The 10,000-nt window shown below is 27.8% G+C and overlaps 1 protein-coding gene and 1 long non-coding RNA gene across 3 annotated transcripts in view; both read right to left on the reverse strand.

Moving 5' to 3' along the window:
* Nucleotides 1-2,263, reverse strand: part of LOC118442175 (uncharacterized) — a 4,262-nt gene extending 1,999 nt beyond the window's left edge. The window contains exons 1-2 of the long non-coding RNA XR_014983118.1: nucleotides 1,892-2,263; nucleotides 1,467-1,559 (exon numbers count right to left, since the gene is read on the reverse strand). This is a non-coding gene — a long non-coding RNA (uncharacterized LOC118442175). The remainder of the gene's footprint in view (nucleotides 1-1,466; nucleotides 1,560-1,891) is intronic.
* The window catches only part of Fas3 (fasciclin 3), a 311,520-nt gene that overhangs the window by 111,473 nt on the left and 190,047 nt on the right, over nucleotides 1-10,000 (reverse strand). The window lies entirely within an intron of this gene.

The raw sequence follows: 10,000 nt of genomic DNA on the forward strand, positions 1-10,000 counted from the left end.
CTGAGTCTCAACGTTACTTACACGAACGTATCTTACACGAACATAGTACTAGCTGATATACATGTTCTTTATCCTTTGCATAACTTCTAGCGAGATATATATATATATATATATGTGTGTGTGTGTGTGTATGTGTGTGGTTATATTCGTCAATAAGAGATTAGGAAGAAATTCGAAAAATTTTCTAAAGTACGGAAAGTAAATTTATTTTATAATCGGTGTGTAATTTTTGAGATTTAATAGACGGCGTAATTAATAAAAGATAATACGAGAGGCAGAGAGAGAGAGAGAGAGAGAGAGAAGAGAGAGAGAGAGAGAGAGAGAGAGGAGTTTTTAAAAAAGATGAATAAAAAGGAAATAAAATTAAAAGAAAACTCATTGTACTATTCGAATATTATATTCTCTCCAGTTTTTTTCATTCATTAAATAATTTCCGCAGCTGCTAAGTTTCTACGCAATTAAACTTCTTCAAGCTTTATAAATATATATATATATATATATATATATATATATATATATATATAGAAAGAAAAAAAATAACAAAAAATATTAACGATATTTTAAATATGAAAAAACTTTCGGTGAAGTTCATATCTCTATCGTTTAAAAATATTATTTTTCAAAGTTTATATAAAATACACGTATACATTATCCGATAAAATCTATTTCCCGTTCAAACAAATTCGTATCTATATAATAAATTTTTTGATAAAGTATAATAAATAAATTAATAATATTTAACTGATCTCCGATGGATTGTAAGAAAAAGAAGAAGAAGTAGAAAAAAAAAAAGAAGAAGAAAAGGAAGGAAGGAGAGAAACAAACGAATACGAAAGAACAAGAAGAAGAAGAAAAGAAAAGAAAAAAAAAAGAAAAGAAAAGAAAAAGAAAAAGAAAAAGAAAAAGAGCGAAAGAAAAAAAGTAAAACAGAGACGTGCAAGAGAAATCAGAAAATATAAGTGAATTAAATTTAATTAATAACAAATTAGTATTGATTAAACGATGAAAATGCAAACAATTCAAAGAGAGAATACCAACGAAAATAATGAGTTCGGTCATTGTATGTAATACTTGCAATTATGCAGTAGGAAATCCAGAATGCAATATCGTTACTATCTAGGTACGTATATAGGTATACAAAGAGAAAGAGAGACAGAGATAGAGAGATAGAGAGAGAGAGAGAGAGAAAGGGAGAGAGAGAGAGAGAGAAAGAGACAAAGAGAGAGATAGATAGAGAGAAAGAGAGACAGAGATAGAGATAGAGTGAGAGAGTGTGAGAGAGAGAGAGAGAGAGAGAGTATACGAAGCGAATTCTGCCATTTCTGTGGCACGCTCGATTACATTGGAATAAACGGTAAGCACGAATAGTCAATTTTCAACGAGCAAGTGGCCACTGAAACACGAAGCCACGTGGAAATCATTTGACGCGGTAGACAGAATACAGTTGGTATGTAGTATTCGCTTACCTTCCACCAAATTGTGACTTCGTTTTCCCTCTTTAAATACAACAACTGAAATGATTTGGCTCGTCCACTTGCTTTCGTCTCATTATCATCTTACTATTATATATGTTAAGTAAATTTGTATACATACATACATACACGTATATATATATATATATATATATATATATAGAAAGAGAAAGAGAGAGAGAGAGAGAGAGAGAGAGAGAAATATTACATTGCTATCCTTTGTTTATGGTATGTTCATTTTATGCAAGTTTCACGAAATGAGATGAAATTTTACCTTTTAATAAAATCTAACGAATCGATTTTAACATCATTGCGTTTCAAAATTTCCCCTTGTCTTTCTTTTTTTCCACCCCCTCCTCTTTTTTTTTCCTTTTTCTTTTTTTTTTTTTAATTTTTTCGTATTCGTTGGTTTTTCCTACCTTCCTTTTCTTCTTCTTCTTCTTCTTCTTCTTATTCTTGTAATTTATCGGAGATCAGTCAAATATTATTGATTTATTTATTATTTTATTTAGATAAGATCTTTTTGAGATATACTTCGTGAGATATTAATATTAATAAAAATAAATGCAATATAAATTTCAAAAGTGTTATTATCTTTTATCCTAGATCATTAGAAATAATACGTAGTAAAGTTATATCTGTACCGTCTCGTATAACGTTAAGAGATAGACTGAGTTTATCTGAAGGTGATCGCCCGATGTTAATGATCGATCGATAACTTTGTTTATCTCTTTGACATTCCTTTTCTTTTATGTATATTTACAATCGCATTATATAAATTCGAGAAAGTAGAAAGGAATAATATCCAAGATTAATGCCCATCAAGAACATTGAGATTAAATATATATATATATATATATATATATATATATATATATATATATGTATTCTTACTGCGACATCATTTTCTAATTTATAAAATTCAATGTACTTATGCATATTGAATGAATTATTATTTTAAATAATATGATCTTTTATATAAAATGTATTTATTATATAATCTTTTTCTTCCTTTTGTTTTTAGTATTTTAATACGATTTATTGTACAAATTCAGAATGAATTATTATTTTAAAATCAATCATCATCAAGTATATATGCATATATATATATATATATATATATATATATATATATGCATGTGTGTGTATGCATATGCATGTGTGTTTGTGTGTGTGTGTGAATGTATCATCATTGTGCATATCATAGTTTCCTTGTACATATACCCATATGCATAGATCTAATTATGCAAATTAAAATTATTAACTATGATAAATCGTCATCGTGTAATAATTATGCATGATATCGTAATTTTGCTTTTCATATGATTCAATCTCTTCAATAAAAATGAAATATATTATTATTTGTAATAAATCTTGATTGATTAAAAATTGCAGATATTATTCGTTTTATATTACACATTGTTCATCGTACGAGTTGCAGTTAAATTATTATTAAAGGATAAATTCATATTTATTGACGATATTGTACGAAATCGATAAATTATGGATACGTCGTTTCGATAAAAAAAAAAAAAAAAAAAAGAAAAAAGAAAATAGAAGGAAGAAGGAAAAAACGAATCAATGTAAACGATTAATCGAAGGAAGTAGCCATTTTATTGAAATACCCCGAAGCTAACGAAATACCGTGTCTCGATTGAAGCGAGATCATTCGTCGCGCCGCAAGCCAAATCCCTTTTCATCTAAATCCGATGGCCACAGAGACCCTTTGGAGATTCAACCGAGCCGTTAACGTGAAATCTCGTGCACGCTCAATTACATTCGAATGAGCCACGAATGACCAAACGAGAGAGAGCGAGAGAAAGAGAGAGAGAGAGAGAGAGAGAAAGAGAGAATAAGATTATTCTCGAGTCTATCAAAATAATCGGCAAATTCTATCTCCTTTCTATATAATTTTCTATAAAAATATTATCTTGTAATAATATATTAAAAAAAAAAAAAAAAAAAAAAAAAAGAAAGAAAGAAAAAAGAAGAAGAAAAATAAAAAATATCAGCTTATGTAATTATAACGTAAATTAACATTTAATACATAAACAATTATGATCGTATAAAATTTTTTCTTTCTTTACTTCTCTACTCGATAGATATAAAAATTGAATTGAAATAAATTTTATTAAAATTCTACTTTTTCTTCTTTTTTTCCTTTTTCTTTTTCTTTTTTTTTTTTTCTTTTCTTTTTTTTTTTACATGATTCATACAAATATTTCATTGATATACGATTTCGAAGTTTCATCGAATTTGTAAGTAGTGCAATTTTATTTATTATTTTTTTTTTAATTTTTTTTATTTTTATCTATTCTATTTTTCTTTTTTTTTTTTTACATGATTCATACAAATATTTCATTGATATACGATTTCGAAGTTTCATCGAATTTGTCAGTAGTGCAATTTTCTTTTTTTTTTTTATTCTTATCTATTCTATTTCTTCCGTTTTTTCTTTTTTTTTTTTTTTTTTTTTACATAATTCATACAAATATTTCATTGATATTCGATTTCGAGGTTTCATCGAATTTGTCAGTAGTGCAATTTTATTTATTTTTTATTTTTTTTTTTTTTATTCTTGTCTATTCTATTTTTTTTCTTTTCTTTTTGTTTTTTCCTCGACAAAACATTCCACGTGATTGTCATGCGTTACTTATACATTAAAAAAAAAAAAAAATAATAATAATAATAATGAAAAATTCTAAATATATCTGAATACATTTATCCTTACGTTACTATATTTACTATCGAAGTATCAGCTATCTATTTGACTGTCTACTAAGATGTAGGTCCTAATGGTACGGTCACTAATGCTAAATTATTCGAGATTATAGCTTGTATCCATTACCGACAGATACACATTATACACACTTACATACACACACACGCACATATACACACATACATACATACACGTAATACCTGTTCGCGAGTCATAAACTTCCGATCGGACAAGTACGTAGGACACGAGAATGATGTCGCGATGTTCTTTATTTCTTAACTTAAACATTTTAAGAGTATAACGACGGGACAAGTTTATCTAAAAACATTGTAAAATGTAGTGAAAGGTCAATGAAAAAACTTGAAGAAGAAAATGAAAGAAAACTTCAAGTGAAACTTTTGAGTTACTCCGACCATAAAGAAGGAGGAAAAATGAAATGAGAAAAAAAAATCTGCTCGTCGTATTTATCTAACTTTATTTTTATACTTTTATCCTTTTTTTCTCTTTTCGATTTTTTCTTTTTTTTTTTTTCTTTTTTTTTTCTTTCGTTCTAAAAATAACGAGATTGATGAGAAAAGCTTTCGCGTGAAAATGAAAATAATTATGAAAAGTGGTCTAATATAAAGATCCTAAAGTTAAATGTAATTAGAAAAGAAGTATTACTTTTTGGAAATATATATATATATATATATATATATATATATGTCTATTTATTTTATTTTATCTTTTTTTTTGATGCTTGTCGTTATGAAAAAAAAAAAAGAAAAAACGAAAAAAAGAAAGACAGAAAAAGAAAAAAAAAATCCGATATTACAATATCCAAGAGTATCAAAACGTAATATATCAGGATAAAAAATATATGACTTATTGTTGATTCACTATCATAATTGATTTGAGATCCTTTACTCGAGTAATTATTATATAATAAATAAAATATTATATAAAACTTTCATCATATCAGTTGAAAATCAAAAGGATTTTATTTAATGTTATGAGAAACCAAATACTATATAAATTATTAAATTAATTAAATCGAACGTGTCAAACGAATCGAATAAAATTTTATATTTCTCTTTGATGAACAATTTTCTAGGGAGAGAGAGAGAGAGAGAGAGAAAGAGAAAGAGAGAGAGAGAGAGGGAGAGAGAGAGAGAGAATGAGAGAATGAGAGAAAGATTTAATTATGCCAATAAAAGCGTTCATTTATTTTCTCGTCAAATATTTCTACATAATTATTATTAAAATAAATATGAGTACCCGTATCTAATATATATATATATATATATATATATATATATATATATATACATATCTAAATATATTGTTGTAATTAATATTACATATAATTTAATATTATTAATAAAACATTATACTTTTCATTTTCTATTTCGTCATAATAATAATAAAAGAAAATCTACGAAGAAACCTTAAGAAATATTTCGAGTGGTGTTACATATTATTCGTCTGGATGGATATTTCAAATACGAAAAAGATGATTGGCTAGAAGACTATAAAAAGTTTTCTTTTCCGATATTCCTGAGAAAAAGAGATTCGACCAAGGAACAAGAATTTTATCGTCGTCCTTTCCAATATAAAACGAGGGCCACTGTTTTCACGAGTTCTTCTTTCTTCGACACTTTTGATATGTCCTTTCTTATCGATACATCGAACATTTTTCGAGAGAGCGAAAGAGATAGAGAGATATAAAAAGCGAGAGAGAAAGAGAAAGAGAAAGAGAGAGAGAGAGAGATAGTTATCTTTCTCTCTTTCACGATTAAAAAGTTACTTTATTTTTTGACAGAAATTTGGGAATGCTTATTGAATTTTTGTAAAATATTATTTACAAATAAAATGTATTTACTCTCTCATTTGAAATCCATTTCAATTCTCCATTGACAAGCAGTGCGACGTACAATGAGCCGTAATGACTATTCCAACGTTTACCTGAAATCGACGTAAATTTTCAACCCTCGAGGTATATATATTTAACAGTAACGCTATTCACAAATGTACCCTTGATTACCATCAATGTTGCTGACATAAACTTTAATTAAAGTACCTATTGTACACGATTACCACATTGATTTCCGTATTTCAACGATTTCGATCCGCCTATTTGATATAAACATTAATTTCTCGTATTTATAAACGTATAAAAAAGAAAGGGTGGCGGTGGGAGGCGGGGGGAGAGGGTTAAATAATGTACAACCTGACTGAAAGAAAAATCACTCTGAAAATGAGAAAGAGGAGGAAACAAAAGGAGATTTATCGAAGAGAATACTTTGATATGATATATATTGAATGACATGAAAGAAAAAGAAAAAAAAAATAAAACAAAAAAGAAAGAAAAACAAAAAAGAAAGAAAGAAAAAAAGAGAAATATAAAATTTCAAAGAAAGAAAAAAAGAATAGAAAAACACGAATAAAATAATTCACTCAATAATTTGAGATAGGATGTAATGGGGGCGGGGGGGGGGGTGGAAGAAAAGAATCTTTCGTTTCATTTCACGATGATAATTAAATCCGATTGATCAATCCGAGAATACAAATTTTTTTCTTTTTTTCGTATTTTTCTTTTTTTTTTTTTTTTTTTTACTAACAGCAAAAATTTAGCGAACGTTATCGTTTGGTTGATATATTTAAGGATACAAAATATGGCCAGGAGGAAAAAACAGAGAAAAGGAAAATCTGACGATACTATAATAAAATAATCGCATTTGATCCTAATCAAGGTAGTTTAATCTATCGAGATAAAAAATTTATTGCGTTGAAAGAATAATGAGTTTTAAAAATAAAAAAAAAAAAAACAATGGAAATCTTTAGAAAAGATTTAAACGTATCGATGGATTTATGAATAAAATGATAAAGTTATGGTGTATAGACGATGGAGAAAAGAAGGAGGAGGAGCAGGAGGAGGAGAAGGAGGAGACGAAGAAGGAAAAGGACAAAGAGGAAAAGGAAGAGGAAGAGGAAGAGGGATGAGGGAAGAGAGGATGATCCCTAGAAGCCTTCTGGCTGATCTAATTTGCTTCGAGTCGCGTTTTAGTAATGTTAAGCTACTAGAGTGGTAGCCGAATATCGTGGAACGTCGTCTCAGGAGAATATACGGGAGTAATTAAATGCGTGGTTAACGAGAACGTGATCGAGCGAATGATTCCTCTTGGTAATTTCTCGGAGCATCTACTATACACATAGACACATATAGAAACACATAGAAACACATAGAGACACATAGAGACACATAGAGACACATAGAGACACATAGAGACACATAGAGACACATAGAGACACACAGAGACACATACACATATACACATACAGAGGAAAACAGAAAGATAGATATGTACGTTCGCACGCATTAACATATACATTTTCAGAATAAGAATCTTGAAAAAAATGTAAATGATTTGATTCGTATTTATGTAGATATAAATCCATATGCGATATTATTAAATATTTATTGGATCGATCAATAAATAAAATTTCACTGTTTCATTACATATACAAATAAACGTTAATATATTCAATATCTTCTTATCGCAAAATTACGTTATACTACATAAATACATCTCATTAGTATTGGATTAATGTTGATTAAGTAATGTACAACATTTGTAATATTTTAAATTGAAATATATATAAATACTATATGTAATATCTTCTTATAAAAAGGAAAAATTGCATCTTAATATAGCGTAGTGTCGTTTTTTTTTTTTTTTTTGACTGAAGTCACAGTAAATAATAACAAAATTATTATTATTATTTAAAATCGAAAAATATATATTATATATACATGTACATTAAATACTTTTGATCGAACTCGTCTAATCTCGTATCTAATATATCTACATACATAAACACACACACACACACACACATATATATATATATATATATATATATAATGTTTTAATGATTGAAAATGCTAACTTAAGCAGGAGCAAAGCCCAAAAGATAATTAGGGTACACACACGTGATAGTTTGAATTTGTTTTGCACGGAAGAGATGCGAAATCCTTATATACTTGACGATACTCGTTAGAACAACCGTTACCTACTGATAGCGGGCCATTAAGAGAAGTTTCGGTTGTACGATTCAATTACCAAGCTCTCTCTCCCCTCTCTTTTAATTGCACCTGTCTATCCGGAATTCACTTCCATTCCTTACCACGAATGTGCATAAAAGAGAGAGAGAGAGAGAGAGAGAGAGAGAGAGAGAGAGAGAGAGAGAGAGAGAGAGAAAGAGAGAGAAAGAAATAGAATGGATGAGTTTCTGCTGATACCGATGTAACTTTATAATTATTACTTACTCGCAAAATCTTTGCCAGAAAAGTAATTAAAAAAGCTTAAGCCGTCGATACGAAAACCGCGAAAGAGAGAAAGAGAGAGAGAGAGAGAAAGAGAAAAAGGAAAAGAGAGAAAGAGATCCTCCATTTCATTCTTTTTTATTTTTTATTTATTTCCTTTACTATTTCTTTTTTCTTTATCTTCGATCGAAATCCAGTGTCTCTTAATTAACTTAATGATACATATATATATATATATATATATATATATATATATATATATAAAACTTTTGATTCGAAGTCGAAGTAGAGAAGTTGAGAAAGTTTTGAACGAAATTCTGATATAAAAAATTATAATAATTAAAAGAGAAATCTAATGTACTTTTTTTTCCTTCTTTTTTGTTTTTTTTTTTTGTTTTTTTTTTTTTTTGTTTTTTTTTTTTTTAATAAGAATATAAGTTAAAGTACATTTAATCGATATATCGACGATCGATGATAATAAAACGATACCACAAAATACTCGCGAATTTTAATTATATCGACGATCGGTTTTTACTTCATCTCTAAGCGGTTAACCACATCCCTGGTTATTTTATTATTCTTCTTTTATTTTTTTCTTTCATTCTTTCTTTTTTTTTTCTTTCTTTTTTTTTTCTTCTTTTTTCTTTTTTCTTCATCATCGTGTCACCATCTCTTCCATATTTTAACCATTCGTCTTCGTATCTATCGACGAGTACGTGAGTTCGTAGTAATGAGAATGATTTATTAAAAGATAAGGTCAGTGAAACAAGAAGAAAAAAATGAAGAAAAAAAGGAAGAAAGAAGGAGAAAAAGAAAAGGATACTTCTTATCTCTAATGAAGAGAAATTAAGTCGTTCTTGAAAAGATTAAAGACGAAAATAATCTTTGCTTCTCGCCTTGATAAATTAAAATCAATCTTATAATACTCAACGAGATCAATTTAAAAACTATTCTCTTTCTCTCGAATTATTAATACAGAAAATATATTATGTATATTTTATATATATATATATATATATATATATATATATATATATAATCTTCTCAATAAAATTTTCAACTACTGCTATCTCTTTCTATAACTCGATAATTTTCCACAATTCAATTAAATCGAGTTTGCCTTGGTGGTAGATACGTAGGTAGGTAGAAAAATAGGTAGGTAGGTAGGTAGATAGGTACCATCAATTTTTCCCATTAAATTTCATCAAGTATAACGCGAGAAAGTGGCAATTTAAAACGATGATCCTGGTATCGTATCGGCCCTGTGTAAAAACGATATCAATCAAAATTTATAATAAAAAGTAAACAATCATTTTAATCGCCAATCGAGATCACCAATCAAGATTAAAATTCGTTTATATAAGTTTCATGAAAATAATGTAAAGCAACATTTTCCACGTGAACGTATTGAAAAATATATTAATATAAATTCGTAATTTGAGAAATTATTGTGTTTAACTAAAACTTTATTTCTCTCTCTCTCTCTCTCTCTCTCTCTCT

This window comes from Vespa mandarinia, chromosome 16, assembly GCF_050613455.1.
Source record: "Vespa mandarinia isolate Hongniang chromosome 16, ASM5061345v1, whole genome shotgun sequence".
Classification (NCBI taxonomy): Eukaryota; Metazoa; Arthropoda; class Insecta; order Hymenoptera; family Vespidae; genus Vespa; species Vespa mandarinia.